At 45.3% G+C, this 18,684-nt stretch overlaps 1 long non-coding RNA gene across 1 annotated transcript in view; it reads right to left on the minus strand.

Moving 5' to 3' along the window:
• Positions 1-3,684: 3,684 nt before the first annotated feature.
• Positions 3,685-18,684, minus strand: part of LOC144818199 (uncharacterized) — a 73,889-nt gene continuing 58,889 nt past the window's right edge. The window contains exon 3 of the long non-coding RNA XR_013607066.1: positions 3,685-4,843. This is a non-coding gene — a long non-coding RNA (uncharacterized LOC144818199). The remainder of the gene's footprint in view (positions 4,844-18,684) is intronic.

Here is an 18,684-nt window from a genome sequence, read left to right on the forward strand (position 1 = left end):
TGCCAAAAGTAAGAATAAGCAAAAATAGGACATTTCGTTGACATTCGCTAAATCTTTGCAGGTGGTTATCCACCATGAATATAGTCAGAGAAGTATTCCTTTGACAGGCCTGAGTACGCCTGTTTTCCGGTTATGAATGGTGTGGGAAAACCTTAAAATTGGTAAGGTTCAAATGGAGGATGAGGCTACCTGGAGAGAAATGAGTTCCCTTTGGCCATAAACAGTTGGCAAATACAAATGCTAGTAAGCATTACTTGGCATCCAAAAATGTACACTGCTGCAAGTTTATACAGGTAATTATGTCGTATTAAACAGCATATGACCAACAACCAACTCCTCCTGTCATATTACAGAAAATCTCTGCTTTTAGCAGCATTCCTTACATTGAGTCCATCATTTCCTATTTAAGTTCTAACAACTGTATTCCATCTGTCTCATTGAAGTATCGATTGTTTGCAGGTTTTATGTTTCATCGGGCATCACGTTTTATTGAAGCCAAAACCCCGTACTTAGGGGCCTATTACGATTGCGGTTTTTCCGCATCCTCCGGGCCGGCGGAAGCCACCGCCGGCCTGGAGGATGCCGAAAAACCGCAGTGGACCCACCAAAGACCCACCGCCACATTAGGATGGCTGGTGGGTCCTGGTTTCCGTCCGCAGCTTTTCCGCCGCGGTTGGCTTACAACCACGGCGGAAAAGCTCTAATATGGTGACGGTGTCTCTCAGACACCGTCAGCCATATTAGGATGGCCTGTAAATAATGCTTTTCCGCTGCGGGTTTTCCGTCGTGGAAAAGCATGTGTAACTTCACTGCGGTGAAGGAAGGGTGGGGGGTGCACATGGGGGGTACCAATGGTACCCCACTGCATTTGTATGCACGGTGCCTGCCACTTTCTTCATACAAATGCAATGTATGCATTTTTACCATTGCGGCGGGTGCAGCTTGAAGCCGCACCCACCGCAATGGTAAAAATAGAGGATGTGACTGCCAGGGTGGCGGTCACATCCTAATTGCACAGGAGGGAACTCCGCAGGCCATGCGGAGGTTCCCTCCTACTCTATGGTGGCGGACGGACTCCTGTCCGTCCGCCATCATAATCGTCCCCTTAATTTTCAATATAAACAGTGCCGGTGGCCAAAACACTGCTCAAAAGGTGCTATTAAATGTCCCCGCACAGAGTACCAAGGCTGCGTCATCCAGACTCCACCTCAGGCCTCTTTAATCCACTTCCAGAATCTCCCTGCCCGTGTATATCACTCTCACAGACTCCTGCTTTCTCCCTGCCGGTGTATCTCACTCTCACAGACTCATGCTTTCTCCCTTGTTGACGGTGTTTCTGTCTTTCTCTTCCTTCTTAGTCCTTTGGTGTTATCCCTTTTGTTGCTCTCCAGGAAAGTCTGAGAAAGTAAAGCGAGTGCCGGTGGGCCCCACTGGCAACCATCGGCTTAAATTAAGCACTGCCAAAATCAGAGGTGGAACTTAATTTGTGTTCTTCCTCACTTCATCAAACAATACAATCTCACTTGTCTGACCTGCTTTTCTATTTAAAACCACGATGCCTCAGACCCTACAAATGCCTTGCTGCATGCTGTGTGGGTATTTTTTTCTTAAAAAGAGATTGCAGTAGACATGCCAGGAACGATCTGATACCTTCTTCCTTGTAGTAGTCACTCTATTACTTACCACTCCTTTGCGCAAGAGCTCCACAGCTCCCTTAGGAATTATGAAGTGCAGCAGCACTGCGAGTCTGGGACACTGCTAGCTCCCACTGCACCACAATTTAAAGACTGTCCCTCATTGGTGGACTCCCATGACTGGTTTCTGTTGTGACTACTGAACTAAAAGCTTTTCTGTTGTACACAGGCGCCAATAAAATATATGGATTATTTACTTCACACATTCGACAGAATTTACCTTAGTTGTACCTTTGCTCCTCTGTCTGCCGTTGCTGCGTTGTTGCTTTTCAATTCTTTGCCAAATACTCTTCTCTGCCCACTCCATGATGAGATTTCTTGCATGTCTCGAATGCTGAAGTTCTTACCTTTAGCTTTTCTGCCACCCTCCATCAGTACCGTATTTGTGCATGTCCTCGTGTTTTTTTTATCAGCATCATAAAAACAATCTAATAATACACAATTTATACCCAGCAGCAAAAACAAGGCTAATTTACGTCTCCAAACACAAGCTGACACACAGGATGTGATAGTTCACAGTTCAGGTGCCTATGCTACCAAACCCAGTATCTCTAGACAGCCTGGCACCCACACTCCAAAGATGAAGCAAAAAGCAGAAGTCTTAACTGTTTGGAGATTGCATTTTACACTTGTGCCAAGAGGCCTGAAGAGATGTTGCGTGCTGTATAAATGCAGTCAGTCTTATGGTGTTACCTATATTTATCAATTCGGAACAATCGAGACTCCATACTAATGGCAGGGGCACTGCTATAATGTCCTGCCTATTTACAAATATAGGCTGTGGGCTCTACTGGATCAGAGAGGTGGTGCAATGTTGCCTCATCGTGAGCTGCCTCTGTGATGTTCATGAGAAGCCCACTGGTGCGGAGCCTATGAAGCGCCTACTCCTAGCAGCACCCGCGAGTAGGCGCTTCATAGACTCCTGATGAATGGACTCACTACCCTCCAGGAGCTTTTCTGGATCTCTTAGGGATCATGTCCTCTCAGTTATTACTAGGTGTTCCCTTCTGCAGCTTTTTGCCACTCATGGTGCCTCTCACTACCGCAACACAGAGACTCTACTTCTGCCCACATGCTGTGTACTTCTGTAAACGTTCCTTCACACAGAGCTCCACTCCTGCCCCCGACCCCCAAGTCCCCTCTCCTGGAGAGAGAGGTACTGTTGCTGTCACAGCTTCCACTGCACCATGTCTTGAGATGGGTAATATTCAGGCTGGTGTGCCTGGGATGTTTTCACCCACATTTAGGACATCATTACAGAACTCTTTTCTTGTCCAGGCCCTCTTTATAACACTTAGTAATGCAAGCTCTTTATCTATATGCTCCAATAGTACCTGTTCTGTCCCATCACCATGCTGACTGCATCTGCAAGCTTAAACTCCCATCATTATGGAACCCATTTAAAATGCGTTGTACCTAGATTTGACTTACTCCTTTTAGTCTGATATTTTCAGGAGTACGTCGCACCTACTCATGGAAAAAAAATCTTTCTGAATCAGCACCATGGGAAGAAAAATCTGTGTGGCAGGCCCACTTCTTGCATCATCAGTTGTGTTCTGTGTACTGAAGGAGGAGGGAGCAAGCAATAGGGACAGTTTTTGTGACTGGGAACACATGGGCTCACCTCTCCAAGACAAGCCGGGAGCTCCCGGATGCAGCCATTCATTGTGCCACAGTACTAAGCTGGCCAGAGCACACTGCATGCACTTCGGTGAATATTGATCTGTTCGGCTGCAGTCCAACGTCTGCTGCCTTTAAGCATTAGAGGTAGGAATACGGTGACACTGAAGGGACAATTTTAATTAGCAGCATGTGCAATGAATCACACAGCCACAGAAGAACAGGTCTCCTAAACAATCTATAGATTAAACTATCGTATATACCAGCAGAATTCTTCGGGGGTTATTTACGTCGAAGGACGGGTACTTGATGTAGCTGTCTTTTGCACACACTAGGCCGCAAAATGTTATTTCTAATTAACAAAAGGATGTAAAAATAGAACCAATGCGGTTTATTTTTGTTGACTTCACACGCACGATTCTGACAATGCAGCTACAGAACTAAAGGGAAAACATCGAGTAAACTGTATCAGTGGCAGTCACACAGAGACGTTTTAAAGCATGGGCAAAGTGGGCAATTACTCAGGGCCCCCACCTTCCAAGCAGCCCCTGAGAAAGTAAACATTTTCTTTATTTCACTTTATTTCTGTGTCTCAACCTTTAACATATGATTCAATTTTGTTTGCCGTCATAGGGCAAGTATGAGCAGAAAATGGGCAATAACATTTATAGTTGTTCCAAACAGGAGCCGCCCCAAAACATTTTTGCCCCAGGTCCCTGAAATCCTTATGACAACACTGCAGTCACAAACATCCTTGGGCAGTGCCAGGCAACATTAGTGAACAAAAAAAGAAACATGTATACTGAAAACAATTCATAATCTCAGGCACTGAAATACAACATTTAACAGATCGGCACTAAGAGAAATAAAGCACTACAATATTGTGCTGATAAATACAGCACATAAGGAAAGGGTTATGGCGTAAAATAAATTGGCTTGCAGATTTCAATGCATGTAAAATACAATGTTTTGCTTATCTTCTCCCTTCAGTCACATCCAACGATCCCTTCAATCAGCACCATTGAGGTTGCCTCAGCATCAGAATAATCTAATGGAAATCAGAATTAATACACGGCATCCCACGTTCACACAGAAGAACAGGGAACCGAGGCTCAGAGAAAATGTAAGCCAGCAAAATAGAAAGAAGCCCTGATTGCAAATATTCAAACATTTACCATGCGGAAGCAGACTTAATGTAGAAGATGCAGCTTAAGCCTCATAAGGGATCCTTTCTTGTGCGAGGGTCTCTCTACTGCAAGTCTCACCAGCCTTTAATTCTAATACTTATCTCCTTTTTATTAAACTAACACGGAAGTGTTGGAGGTAAAGCTGCCATAAGCAGGCCATCCAATGAATATGAAGTGTTGATTGTAGATTCCCTTTATTACCCTTTGTTTTAGACAATGTATCATGACAGTGTATGATTCACAGGTGCTGGATGGCCTAGCACACACTGTTGTTCTTCTTTCCTTTTGGCACTGAAACAGTCACTCATCGGTGCATGAGAGTCAATCAAACGCTCGAGACATCTGTAAAAAGGTGCAGATAAAATATGCTGTGATTGGGATCCAACTAGTGATGAAGCCAATGCAATTTTTATGATGGCAACATTTACAAAAGATTGGTTTTACATTCATTGAATGACAGAAACATAGCCACACACTGTTGTTGTTCTTTCCTTTTGGCACTGAAACAGTCACTCATCGGTGCATGAGAGTCAATCAAACGCTCGAGACATCTGTAAAAAGGTGCAGATAAAATATGCTGGGATTTGGATCCAACTAGTGATGAAGCCAATGCAATTTTTATGATGGCAACATTAACAAAAGATTGGTTTTACATTCATTGAATGACAGAAACATAGCCTTAATTTGCTCCTTTGCAGGGATTTTTCAAACCCAAAAGTTAGAACCGGTGGTAAGCGATTGCAGCATCTACGTGGAACCCTTCCAGCCCGATCTGCAGCATTCCAGGCATTAACATTTTTTAATTGCCAAAAGTCTAAGCTTGCTGGACAGTTTTGCAGACAGATGTGAGGTTGCAAATGCGTGGTCACGTTCACAAAGATGGGGCCTTGAATCCACAATACACAGAAGATATATGGCCGATTCTAAAGTGATGGCCACCAGCCGCATGCAGAGCGTGAAGCAATATTGATGGCAGTAACAGCAGTCTGCATACAAAAGAGGTTTACAGATGGCAGTGCATTTACACTGACATGGTTTGTGCTCCAGTCTCATGTACATATTCGTACAATGTTCTTAGGCAATATTTGTGTTATGACCCATGGGCCAGATGTACGACTGTTTTTTGCAGTTGCAAACGAGAAACCAGCCTTTTCGCAACTACAAAATTGGTCTGCTCCATGCAACCCTATTTTGCGAGTCGGTAACCTATGAATGACTGTCAAAAATAGGGGCGTGCCAGGGGCATACCTTCCTAAAAGCAACTCCCACTTCAATGTATGATTGTTTTGCGACCGCAATTGCGGTCGCAAAACACTTGCAGTGTACCACCTACTTCAAGAAGGTGGCAAGCCACTCGCAGACAGGAAGGGGTGTCCAGGGGACCCTTTCCCCATTGTAAATGGGAGCGAAAATATTTATTAAGAGCTGGAAGTGGTCCCACGGACCACTGCCCACTATCAAAGATGAAACAGAAATGTTTCATTTTTCTTTTTTAAATGCAGCCTGGCTGCATAAAAAAAAGCTTTATTTAAAAAGCAGTCACAGACATGTTGGCCTGCTGCCCCCAGCAAACCACCATCCCTGGGAGGGCTAGCCATTCCAAATGGGGTCACAAATTTCACCTGCCTCATTAATATTAATGAGGCATGTAACTTACGACCCCATTAGGAATCGCAAACAGTGTCTGAGACACTGTTGTAAATTACATTTTGCGAGTGGCACATAGCGAGTAGCAAAACAATGCAAATTGCGACACGTAAATTGGTAGGGTTGTACATCTGGCCCCATGTTTATAACTATACAGCAGTGCCACAGAAACAAATATTTCATAAATGCATCAGTAAGTTGAGAAGGATATAGCATATATACTGCAGTGTCTTGTAAATACAGAACACTGGAACACTTTTGGTTTCCATTGTACACCAAAGGCCTGTGGCGTAATCATTGAAGGGACGAGTTGAAGACAGGCTTAAAATATTGAGTTCTGACTTGTACGCAGAGGAATACAAATGTGTAAAATTACTCTCCATGTGAGGCATAGGTATTGGCCAGTACCTGGTCTGGTAGGTCTGGACACCACATGTACTAAAGGAAAGCTACTCTGCTGATCTCAACTGAATAGTGTAGTTATCAGTTAATGACTAATTTCAGAAAAATGAGTCAGGGGCTAGAAAAGTGGATGATAGTTAAAGACTCATATCAGGAAATCAGCCGATGATGTAACAGCCGAAACTCTTAATCCTGCCAGCACCTTCAGTATGTAAGCGAAAATGGCTTGAATGATTACTCATAGTATGCAGTCATGCTGTTCACAGGGTTAACCAGAATACGCAACACTGTGTACTGAGTGTTCATCATCTTGAGCAGTTAAACGTCAGACACATAAAATTGCAAGCACACCGTTAACCAGAGTGATGTATAGTGACACAGAAATTTACACAAAACAAAACCATTTGAGAAACGTTTCAAATGTGTTGAAAATAATTAGAAATACACCTGTCATGTCTTAAGGAAACTATGTCAAGTGATAAATACAGGTCAGACGAAAAAGTATGCATTACAATTAAGAAAATCAAAGAGCATTATTAAAACCTAGATAATAGTGAAACAGATGCAATTTCATATTAAAGCTGGAATTTAATTATGGCCACTGGAATTATGTGATTCTGCAGTCATGGCGATTTCAGCATCATTATGGACTTGCCACATTTTCCTTATAAATCATCATCAGCTGTATTATTTACCCAAAAAATCGATTTAAACAGATCAAAAGTTACTAAAACGCAGGGACACGTTGTTGAGCTGTGGAAGGCCCATCACAAACTTTGACTAGTCACCTTTCAGTTCTTTGCTGTATTTTGACGGTTGTTAAGCTGGTATCTGGCCTATGGTGGTCTTCCCACTTGATAATATCAAGAGTGCAACAACAAAGAAGGGTCCTTGGCCTGAGGAACTAAACTCTATCCCCAGCTCTGCACCCATAGCCTCTATTGCAATATTAGGTCCATGTCGAAACTTTCGATGGAATTATGTGGCCTCTTAAATTCCCTTTCTCCTCACCTGTGTTTATTTCAAAGAGACTTGATGAACTCTGCCGCGCTATTGCATGTATTCCTTTGGCTCTCCCGGAGAAGTATCAGCCACTCAAACTGTACAGAGAGTCTAGACAAGGAGGAGGTGTGTCTATTTCGCAACACAAGCAAAATAAACATTATCAAGACCCTGCTAGATGAATGGATGGAATTGTTTGTTTTCATTATTGAACTCTCGGCTACAGAATTTTGGAAAGGTGCTCTGATTTATCATCCACCGGGAGCCAATCAAGATTTTAGGGCCATATTAGCATGGACTTTCGATGATTATCGCAAAGCGCGCTTAGCGCTGTATTTTTTATCGCCGGCTATCGCTGGTTTACATCGCGGAGATAACGCGTTATTATCAACGTTTATCTCCAAGGCGATAATAAACTGGTGATAGCGGCAATTCCCCAGCAATATGCGGGAATTCCCGCAATTAATTCCCATCACTAAGGAAAAGGTCACTAATAGGCAGGTGAGGATTCAACCATAGAATCCACCTCCCGTAGGAAACTATGGCTAAGTCAGGATTGTAGCCGGTGTCAAAATCCAGTGATAAACGCGGTTAGCGTGCTTTTTTTATCGCTTCGCGATAATGGTAATAGGTAATAGGTCGGAAGATGTGTTTGCAACTGCTTTCAGTCGCTTTCAAGTTGGGAACGCCTCCTTTGCATGTCATTAGCGATAAATATCGCTGACATGCAAAGCGGCACCCAAAACAGTTGTTTTTGCCATAAAGCTGTCGCTAAAAGTTGTTACTCAATTGGTCATCTCTTTCGGTAAGGATTTGAATGGGGTTAAAGCCCATTTTTCTGACTGTATGAGTTCTTTGAATGTCAACAAGTTGCTTGCAACTAAACGGAGAGTAACTGAAATATTGCTTTTCAATAAAGCTCAGCATCTGTGGGCTTCGAACTCATGGCCGTCTGTACTGGGGCCTGCCCTGTCCCCAAAAACAGTAGTAAACAATCTGGGTGTAAACTTAGACCTCACACTGTCTGTGAAGGAACATGTCTTCACTGTCTGCAAAACATGCTTTGCTACTATGAACTTATTGAGAAAAGCATTTCCTTGGCTTTCACTAACCTCTAGGAAAATCTTAGTTCAAGCATTGATTACGAGTCGCATGGACTATGGAAACGCTTTACTGGTATCAACTAACGAGTGTCATTGTCTAAACTGCAGGTGGTACAGAATACTGCAGCCAGACTAGTTTGCAATCTCCCATCTGCTTCTCCTTCCACTCCAATTCTGTATTGTTTGCATTGGCTGCCAATCAGGAAACAGGTGATCTTTAAGCTATGCTTTGTCACCTATAAATCTCTAAATGGCAACAGTCCATCCTACCTGGTTGTATGACGTTACAATGCATACTTTTACAACGCATACCTTTACAACGCATTTTTTACAACGCAACATCCATTACAACGCATGCCATTACAACGCATGCCATTACAACGAATTTTTAAAAACTACCTTTACAACGCATTCCATTACAATGCATACTACCTTTACAACGCATACCATTACAACGCATAACATTACATTGCATGTATGGTAACTATTGGATAGTGTAGGGGTAAAAATTACTATTCTAACTCCAGGGGGTGCAACAGTAGGGTAAGTGTTGGATAGTGTAGGTGTAAAAATTACTATTCTAACTCGAGGGGGTGCAACAAGTGTTGGATGGTAATGGTATGGGTTGTAATGGTATGCGTTGTAATGACTGCGTTGTAATGACATGCGTTGTAGTGGTATGCCTTGTAGTGTCATGCGTTGTAATGGTTGCGTTGTAATGGCATGCGATGTAATGGATGTTGCGTTGTAAAAGTTTCGTTGTAATGGTAGTGCGTTGTAAAAGTTGCGTTGTAAAGGTTGTTTCCCATCCTACCTACAAAGCAGACTCAGCTACTACTGTCCAATTAGATCACTGAAATTTATAGACCAAGCCTTACTTCAAATTCTGTGTATCCGTACTTCAAGGTACGCAGGAGCTTCTTTTCTTACCTTGCCCTCCTACCTTGGAACAAACGTCCCCTAAATATCTGTTCATGCACTGAGCTTGGTAAGTCTAAAAAACTCCTTAAAACATGCTGCTTTAGTTAGTTTGCTTGCCTCATCTAAGCTAAGTACCAAGATTTTCCTTTGGGTATGATTCATTGCACTATACTTAGTGATGCTAATATAACATAACATAACCAGGTGAAACTTTTGCTCAGCCACTGTTAGCAATACTATCGAAAAATGTGCCTCATTAACCCACATAACTAGCCTTTCTTACCACATAATTTTGCCAACCTTGTTGCATAATTTGATCCTCATGTTTCCTGTGGATTTAGACATAATGATGGATACAATCTTATTTCATGATAGAAAGCCTGATCCGCAAAGCTTTTTTAAATAACTGGTTATGTCTCACTACAGTCATAGACGTGAATTAGTGGATTACGCCTACATATCTGGGCCTCATTCATAAACCATTTTCTTTGAATAGCTGTTTCTTGCGTCAGAGTGATGTATTACATATTTTAGGAGTAATGCATGCGTACTCACAGAAAAAACTTTCATGAACCACAAAACATTTTATCACCAGAATACTTTCTTGAAATTCATAAGTAAACCACACCTAAGCCTCGAGATACAACTAATTGCAAACAATGCTTTCTTAATCATATCAGACCTGGCTATTCCAGTGTAATTCTCATTTAAGACAGAAAGATTCATTGAAGCATGTATGTGAATCGGGCCCAAAATATACTTTTGGAAATGTTTCACTAGTCATTTCTTTAAACAGGTAAGCGCAGGTACTTAGTATAGTCACTTCTTTACATTTTTCAATGCAGTACTTCCAATAGAGAACAGGCAGTAATTGAGGTAATAGTCTGAAACACTGATAGCCTATATGAGGTCTTCTTTTTAGGGCAAAGCGGCACAGCTCAGATTTTTTAGATTAATAGGTTGCAAGAGGGGAAATTCAGAAAGATTATTCAGCAGTCACTTTGATGAAGGATGCTCTCCACACTTCGGTCGCTTTATGTCCAAGTGAATTCCAAACCCATCATTGAAGGCTTCCTATGGGATGGATGGGTGTATGGCTATTGGTCTTTAAGGAAATGTCTTCTACATTTAATGTAGCTAACCAATAGGAAAGTTCAATCTTAATCCACTCATGAAGGAAAATAAGAAGGCTGCTAAGAACTGCAGCTTCATAGCTATGTTGTACATGAAAGAGAAGATTTCACAAATTGAATACTTTGGGGGCGATTACGGTTTTACTTTTAAAGCAGTTGCACAGGGTCTCCACCAGTATAGCTGCACCACGCAAGGACCACCGACCTGAGTGTAGCGTCGTCCCGCCTGACCATGACTGGGACAGGACAGGCGAACAGGAAACAGGAAGAGGAAGGGCTTCACAGGAAGCCAGTAGTCTGTAAGCCAGTGTGAGGCTGGCAGGGAATAAAGCAAGACGCAGAAACCTTACCTCTGTGTTGGTGTGTCATTGCAAAGAGCGCCAGCGCTGCGACAATGGCGACGAGGATGGGATATTTGTAAAGCCCACAAGCAGCATCGCTCAGCCACCCATCGTGGCCGACCACCGAACCCTGCAGCGGAAAGAAAACCGCCGAAGCCAAGAAACACCCAACTGCTGCCAGAGAGAAGCGCTCGCCGCTACTGCCCCAGGGAAAAGAGGCGCGAAGAAACCAGAGCGCGTGTGCCAGAACGGCACCCCAAGCACCCCAACTGCTGCACCAGGAGGTAGGAGCGCGTATGCCAGAGCGCGGCCCCCACGTGCTTCCAGAAGTGAGCAGCCGGGTTGTGCAGCACCGGAGAACAGCGCCCGACCCCAGGCGCGAGCGAGGAGAGAGGAGCCAGAACAGGACACAGCGCGAGGAGCGAGGGTGAGTCCAAACCCTGCCGATTCCCTCACGCGCGCTGTCTGCCCGATGCCAGAGACAGAGACACGAGGCATACTGTCCCGCGCGGCGGCCATCTTGGAGTCAGGCGCCCACCCTTAAACAAACCCACGCTCTCTCCATGGCGGCCATCTTAAAGTCAGGCGCCACTCGATAACAAGGACATTGACAGCATAAAGAGGCAACCAAGACACGCAAATGCTCAAGGAACTGAATAATAATAAACAAACACTGTGTACAGCCAATAACACGCTAATAAGCCCTGGACAACGCTTCATACAGCCATTCAGAGCCAGCTAAGTGCAGATGTCCAATTGGGCCCTGATAGCTCCTCAGGCACTGCTACCACAGCGTCAAGCACGTCAAGCACAGCGAGTTCAGGAAGCCCAGCTCCTAGTACAGGAGGCCCAGCTCCCCCAGCCAACGTGCCCGCAATGGCGAATAACCCTGTTGGAGCCTCATTCATGCGCCAACCTCAGCCTTTACCACTGACGCCGGGCAACAGCATGGGCCCATCGTGGAAAACATGGAGTGAAGACTTCGAGGACTACATGGTCGGATCCCTGGTGCAAGATAGTAAGCAAAAACTTGTGGATCTGAGAAACCTGATTGGGCCAGACATTGCACAAATCATCAAAGAACTGCCCAACGCAGCAACGGCTACTTATGACGAAACCAAAGCTGCCCTTGACAGACGTTTTCTCCATAAACGCAACATAGACTATGAGCGCCACACGTTCAACCTGGCCACGCAAGAAAAAGGTGAATGCATGAGCGACTTCATCATGCGCATACGAAGACTAGCGCGACACTGCGACTTCGACAACTTCAAGACGGAAGACGCCCTGAGACTCCGCATCATTGACGGATGCCAATCTGAAACCCTTCGCCGGAGACTTCTGAAAAAGCCATATACACTGGAAGAAATCGAAGAACTAACAAGAATTAACGACCAAGCGGACGACTACGCGAAGCGGATGGGGACACAGAAATCAACTGATCAAAAGGACACTGCGCTGCGAATCCAGGCACACAGGTCCCCCAAGACCATCAAGCCCACATCTAAATCTCACAGGTCCCACGCTACTCGGAAGACGTCTTCAAGGCGAAGCTCGCGACACACGAGGTCTGCGAAGTCCGCACCCACTTGCTACAGATGTGGACAGGATTACCCACACTCAGGACAATGCCCAGCGATCGGACAACGATGTCACCGATGTGGGAGAGACAACCACTTCGAGATTGCGTGCCAAGCTAAACAACCAAGTCACAGATCGTCAGCAAAAGGACGTGAGGCACGTTATCACGCACGAGCCATGGAAGAGAGGAGAAGATGCTCATCCAGCTCATCAAACTCCAGCTCCAGCATCCAATCAGCCTACTCACGTCACTCAAGAGGTCGTTCCGGAAGTGGTTCCCGCACCAGACGTCGAGTGACAGAATCACACCGGTCACGCAGAGACACCTCCAGTGCGTCACCATCACACACCCCTGCATCACAAGACAGTGATGAATTCATATGCATGGTAACAGGCAACCCCGCAGCACAAGACGGTGATGAGTATAGTGACGAGTACATATGCATGGTAGCAGATCCGGACCGACTGAAGCGATATCCAAAACTCGACATCCTGATAGGAGATCATCCTGCTGAATTCGTCCTGGACTCTGGAGCCTCTCTGAATTACATCTGTGCCCTAGAGTATCAATCCATGAAGCACAAACCCAAACTGGAACATGCTGCTGTCCGCATATTCACATGGATGGCACGCAAGCCACTACCCTGCCTAGGTCGTTTCCCCACTACTCTCACGTTCAAGGACCGGAAGATCGATGCCTACATCCATGTAGTTGAAGGACCAGAGGTAGCAGATTGTCTGCTCAGTCTACCTACAGCAGAAAGACTCAAACTCGTAGAACTCCTCTACATGACGGAGGATGCTCCTGACATAGTTGCGAAGTTCCCTAATCTATTCAAGGGGCTCGGCAAACTAAATCACTTTAAGGTGAAACTTCACATCAATGAGAACGTGACACCCATCGCTCAACACCACAGGAAGGTGCTGTTCCACCTGCAACAAGCAGTTGACGACGAGCTCCAAGAGCTCCTCCAAACGGACATCATAGAGCGCACGACAGGTCCCACCCCATGGGTTTCGCCAGTCGTCGTGGTCCCAAAAAAGGGGCAGGACAACAACAAAGTCAGGCTGTGTGTCGATATGCGTGCACCCAACACCGCTATTGAGCGGGAACGCCACCCTGGGCCGCACATCAGTGACATGATCACCAAACTCAACGGCGCCACAGTCTTCTCCAAACTCGACCTAAATAAAGGCTATCACCAGCTGGAGCTCCATGACAAGTCGAGATACATTACGACCTTCACCACGCATCAAGGCCTATTCCGCTATAAACGCCTGAACTTTGGCATCTCCTCGGCCGCTGAAATCTTCCAGGAAGCCATCAGGCGAGTCATACAGGGCATCCCAAATGCTTTTAACTATAGCGATGACCTGCTGGTATTCGGGAAAGACCAAACAGAACACGACACCGCTCTTGATAGAGTCTGCCACGCACTGATGGCCGCAAACCTAACACTCAATGCCAGCAAATGTGAATTCCACAAAGACACTCTAAAGTTCTATGGACACATATTCTCCAAACAGGGCATGAGACCAGACCCAGAGAAAGTAGCAGCCCTAGCTGACACTCCAAAGCCCCGAGATGTGACTGACCTCCGCTCCTTTCTTGGCATGGCAAGCTATTGCGCACGATACATCCGTGACTACGCCACGATCAGCTACCCACTGCGGGAACTCACTCGCCAAGGTCAGCCATTCGAATGGACGGACGCATGCCAACAAGCTGTCTCCGTGATCAAACAAGCTGTGGGGTCAGCTATCAACCTGGCATATTTCGACACGAAAAAGAAGACTGAAATTACAGTAGACGCCAGCCCGGTGGGTCTGGGTGCCATTCTAGCCCAATACCGCGAAGACTCGGACCAGCGACACATCATCGCTTATGCAAGCCGCAGCCTTACGGACACCGAAAAAGCATACTCCCAGCCGGAAAAGGAAAGCCTGGCTGTGGTGTGGGCGTGCGAACACTTCCATCTCTTTGTCTATGGCAAACATTTTACGATCATCACGGACCACCAGGCTCTTGTTACAATATTTGGGAACCCCAATGCGAAAATGCCACCGCGCATTGAACGATGGGGCCTGCGCCTCCAGGACTACATCTTTTCCATTGTCCACAAACCAGGCAAAGCTGAAAACCCAGCCGACTTCATGTCGCGACATCCACTGGCTAACGCCCGTACCGCACTCTCAGTGGCTGATGAATATCTCCTCTTTGTCGTTGACACGGCGTGTCCTCCCACTGTTCCAGTTGAAGCTATCCAGAAAGCTTCTGAGCTTGACCCCCTTGTACAGGCTGTGATGACGCGCATCCGCACTAATTCGTGGAGAGACACGAAACAGTCATCTCAGGACTCAGCTCAACTTCGTCAGGATCTGGCCGCATTTCAACGCGTCCGTGATGAACTCTCAATCAGTGACAACGGTCTCCTCTTACGAGGGGGGAGGATCGTGATTCCACTCAACTTACGCCAAGGAGTCATCAACCTGGCACATGAAGGCCACAGAGGCATTAATGCAACCAAGAAAGCTCTGAGAGAACGTGTGTGGTTCCCCACCCTGGATCATATGGTAGAGACAACTCTGAAAGACTGCTTCACATGCCAAGTGGTCAGCCGAGAAGAACCACCGGCACCGCTACAAATGTCAGAGCTACCGGAAGGAGTATGGCAACAAGTTGCGGTCGACTTCTTCGGACCACTACAGTCAGGACAGTACATCATTGTCGCAATGGACGAATACTCCCGATTCCCATTCGCACACCTGATATCGTCTACCCGAGCAACGACTGTGATCCCAGTGCTCGATGAGATATTTGCAGCCTGGGGCATCCCACTGCGAGTAAAGACAGACAACGGGCCTCCCTTCAACGGCCATGAGTTTACCAATTTTGCAACTCACCTCAACTTCAAACACCAGAAAATCACTCCACTGTGGCCACAGGCAAATGGCATGGTGGAACGATTCATGGGGACACTCAAGAGGGCAATCCAACAAGCAGAATTAAACCACCGAGACGTCCAGCAAACGTTGAACGAAGTACTAAGATCATATCGAAACACACCACACAACACCACCAACCAATGCCCAGCCACTGTGATGCTAGGAAGGGCGCCTCGAACAAGACTACCCATGCTGAATGCGACTCCCCAACAGCGAAACGTCACAGTTGATCATAATACCCTTGTGGAAATAGATCACAACAAAAAGCACAGGATGAAGACATACGCCGATCAGCGTAGACATGCCAAGGACTCAGACATACAAGAAGGAGACTGGGTGATAGTGCGAGGTGATCGACGAGCCAAGGCAGATAGTCGATATCTCGACACTCCCATGCAAGTCACCAAGAGAAAAGGAACTATGGTCACAGCCAAAACAGAGCATAAGCAAATAACGAGAAACATCTCACACTTCAGAAAATGTAACCGGCGCAGCCGACACGAGCTCACGTCTGATCAACCCTCAGGTGACTCCTCCAACCAGAGTGACAGCAGTGACCAGAACCATCGCAGTCCCATGCGAATGGTGGAAACCACAGATCATCACAGCCCGGCACCAAGGCACAAGGAACGTCCGCGACGCCTAATACGAAGACCCCGACGGTTGGTCGAAGAGATCTAGAGGAAGTGAGACTTTGCAAAACAGGGGAGATGTAGCGTCGTCCCGCCTGACCATGACTGGGACAGGACAGGCGAACAGGAAACAGGAAGAGGAAGGGCTTCACAGGAAGCCAGTAGTCTGTAAGCCAGTGTGAGGCTGGCAGGGAATAAAGCAAGACGCAGAAACCTTACCTCTGTGTTGGTGTGTCATTGCAAAGAGCGCCAGCGCTGCGACACTGAGTTCATGTTCAACTTGTGCAGGCGGATGGTCTTTTTGCCTTTTCCACAGCGGTGCAAGAAAAACAGGCACTACAATGGTGATGGCAAAAATGTTCCAGTACAGCATGAACGGTGACTTCTATGTCGTGCTGAAAATGGCGGTGTAAGCATACAGGGGGGCACATTTTGTGCCCCCCTGGATGCATTCCCATGGCGGGGGCATCTTCATATAGTCTCTGTAAAATGCAAATGGGATTCTAGGAGCACAACTACACTAAGCCTTGTAGTTGTGCTGACTACCCTTGACAGGCAGGCGCTAGGTTTGGGCTGGTGCTGCTGACTCGTATATTTTTAGAAATTTTTACTGCATTTCAAAGTGATGACAGCTCAGCTTTTGCTGAAAACTAGATTCTTGAAGCCTATGCCTTTTTTAATTTGTTATAGCCTTAACTGTCATATTCTTAACCTGGAATAACTGGGTCACACGCAAGGGAATATTAAACATCATTCTGGTGGGAAATAGATTCCTGTTACCCACCCAATTAATTTGCTCATCTCAGATTTAAATTTTTCTGATTCTTTGCAATATTCAACTAATTTGTACCAAAATCTAGAGGGCGCATGATGTGGCTTTCCATTACACTGACAGTAATGGCCTTCTCAACAATGCAGTGGAGGGATTGCTAAGGGCTGTTGATCAGCTTGCCTTATATTACTCATGGACTACATATTGACATAAGCAAAACAAAGACTATGACTTCAGTCTGGTTCCTGGATAATGATAAGCTGGAGGTAGTCCAGTCTTCATGATTCCTTGCCATTTATCTAGATCAATAATAGATTGTTATTCTAAACTGATGACTCCAGCCAACCTCAATGTTCGTGTGTAGGCATGCATTTATGTCGACCGAGTTTAAGTGCAAACTCAGCCACAAAGCAAAGGATTATTGTACAAGGCCAGGAAGTTACAATACCAATTAGGGAATCAGCATGGCAAGTAAATCGAGGCAAGGGGAAGTGAGAAATCGTGAAGAAATGGAAGAGGCGATACATGGCAAATAGGACATTGCTAACATATGTATTAAAATATCTATCTACATTATGTATTTTTATTATTTGTTCAATCATAAAATAATGTAATTCTTTAGTACATAACAATATCAACTATACATTGGTTTAACTAAAAATCAAACAAGCATTTACACATGCACATGGTTCTCTCTTTTTGATTAATGTTCTCTTTCCAAAATCCAGAGAATGGCAAAGCCATATTTGTCGCCGACTTTGGAGATAGTGCTGAAAAAGCTTGTATGCTGGTGAACAATGTATATGTCATTTTTATTATTTCATTTCTTTCTACTCTGAGCCTATTTGCATTGTTGCCAACATGTCATGGCTCCTCAAAACCTACTAGGAATTAGCATCGCTAACCCAAGGTCAGCATTATGCGAGGCTGATTACAATCATGTCATGCATGCTCGCAAAATGTCATTAATTAACTCTATAATGCTAGGGTAAGCATTACAAGAGGAATGAACGCACTAATGCCCACAATACAGCAAGAATTGATACCATACTCCAGAACCATTGCTGTGCCATGGATGCCCACAATATGCCTTACTATCTGTGCCAGGGCTTGGCACTACTGTGCAATGGAAGTCTACAAATGTCCAGGAATTCTTTCCATACTGCCAGGAGTGTCTTTTTGCCATGTTGCCGGGCACTACTATGCCACGAATGTGCACTGAAGTATTATCAATACTCGAGGGCTAGCATTTAACCAGGGAGGGCAATAGGCATCATCCCATGAATGTCCAAACGTTTTCAACAATCATCTTTCTGCCAAGGCCCTCATTCTACTAGGATGGTCAATAGGCATCATGGCATGGATGCCCATAATTTACAAACAATTATCACAGTTGTGCCAAGACCAGCATTTTACCAGGCTGGGCAATAGCCTTTATCCCATGGATACCTACATATGACCAAGACTTAACATATAATAAGCATCATCCAATGGATGCCCACAAGTTACCAACAATTGTGCGAGGGCTTACATTTTACTGTGAGTAGAAAGCTCAAAACACCTCTGATATGCGCTTGCGCGCACACAGTCTATTTTAGTAAAAACTCTGCTGCCCCCAACCAACAGGAAAATATGAGAGTGTGAGCTTTAATTATTACGTACCATTCAGTAGACAGTACCTCACATCCTCAAAGGGAGATTTC

The sequence above is a fragment of the Lissotriton helveticus genome, chromosome 2_1 (genome assembly GCF_964261635.1).
Source record: "Lissotriton helveticus chromosome 2_1, aLisHel1.1, whole genome shotgun sequence".
NCBI lineage: Eukaryota > Metazoa > Chordata > Amphibia > Caudata > Salamandridae > Lissotriton > Lissotriton helveticus.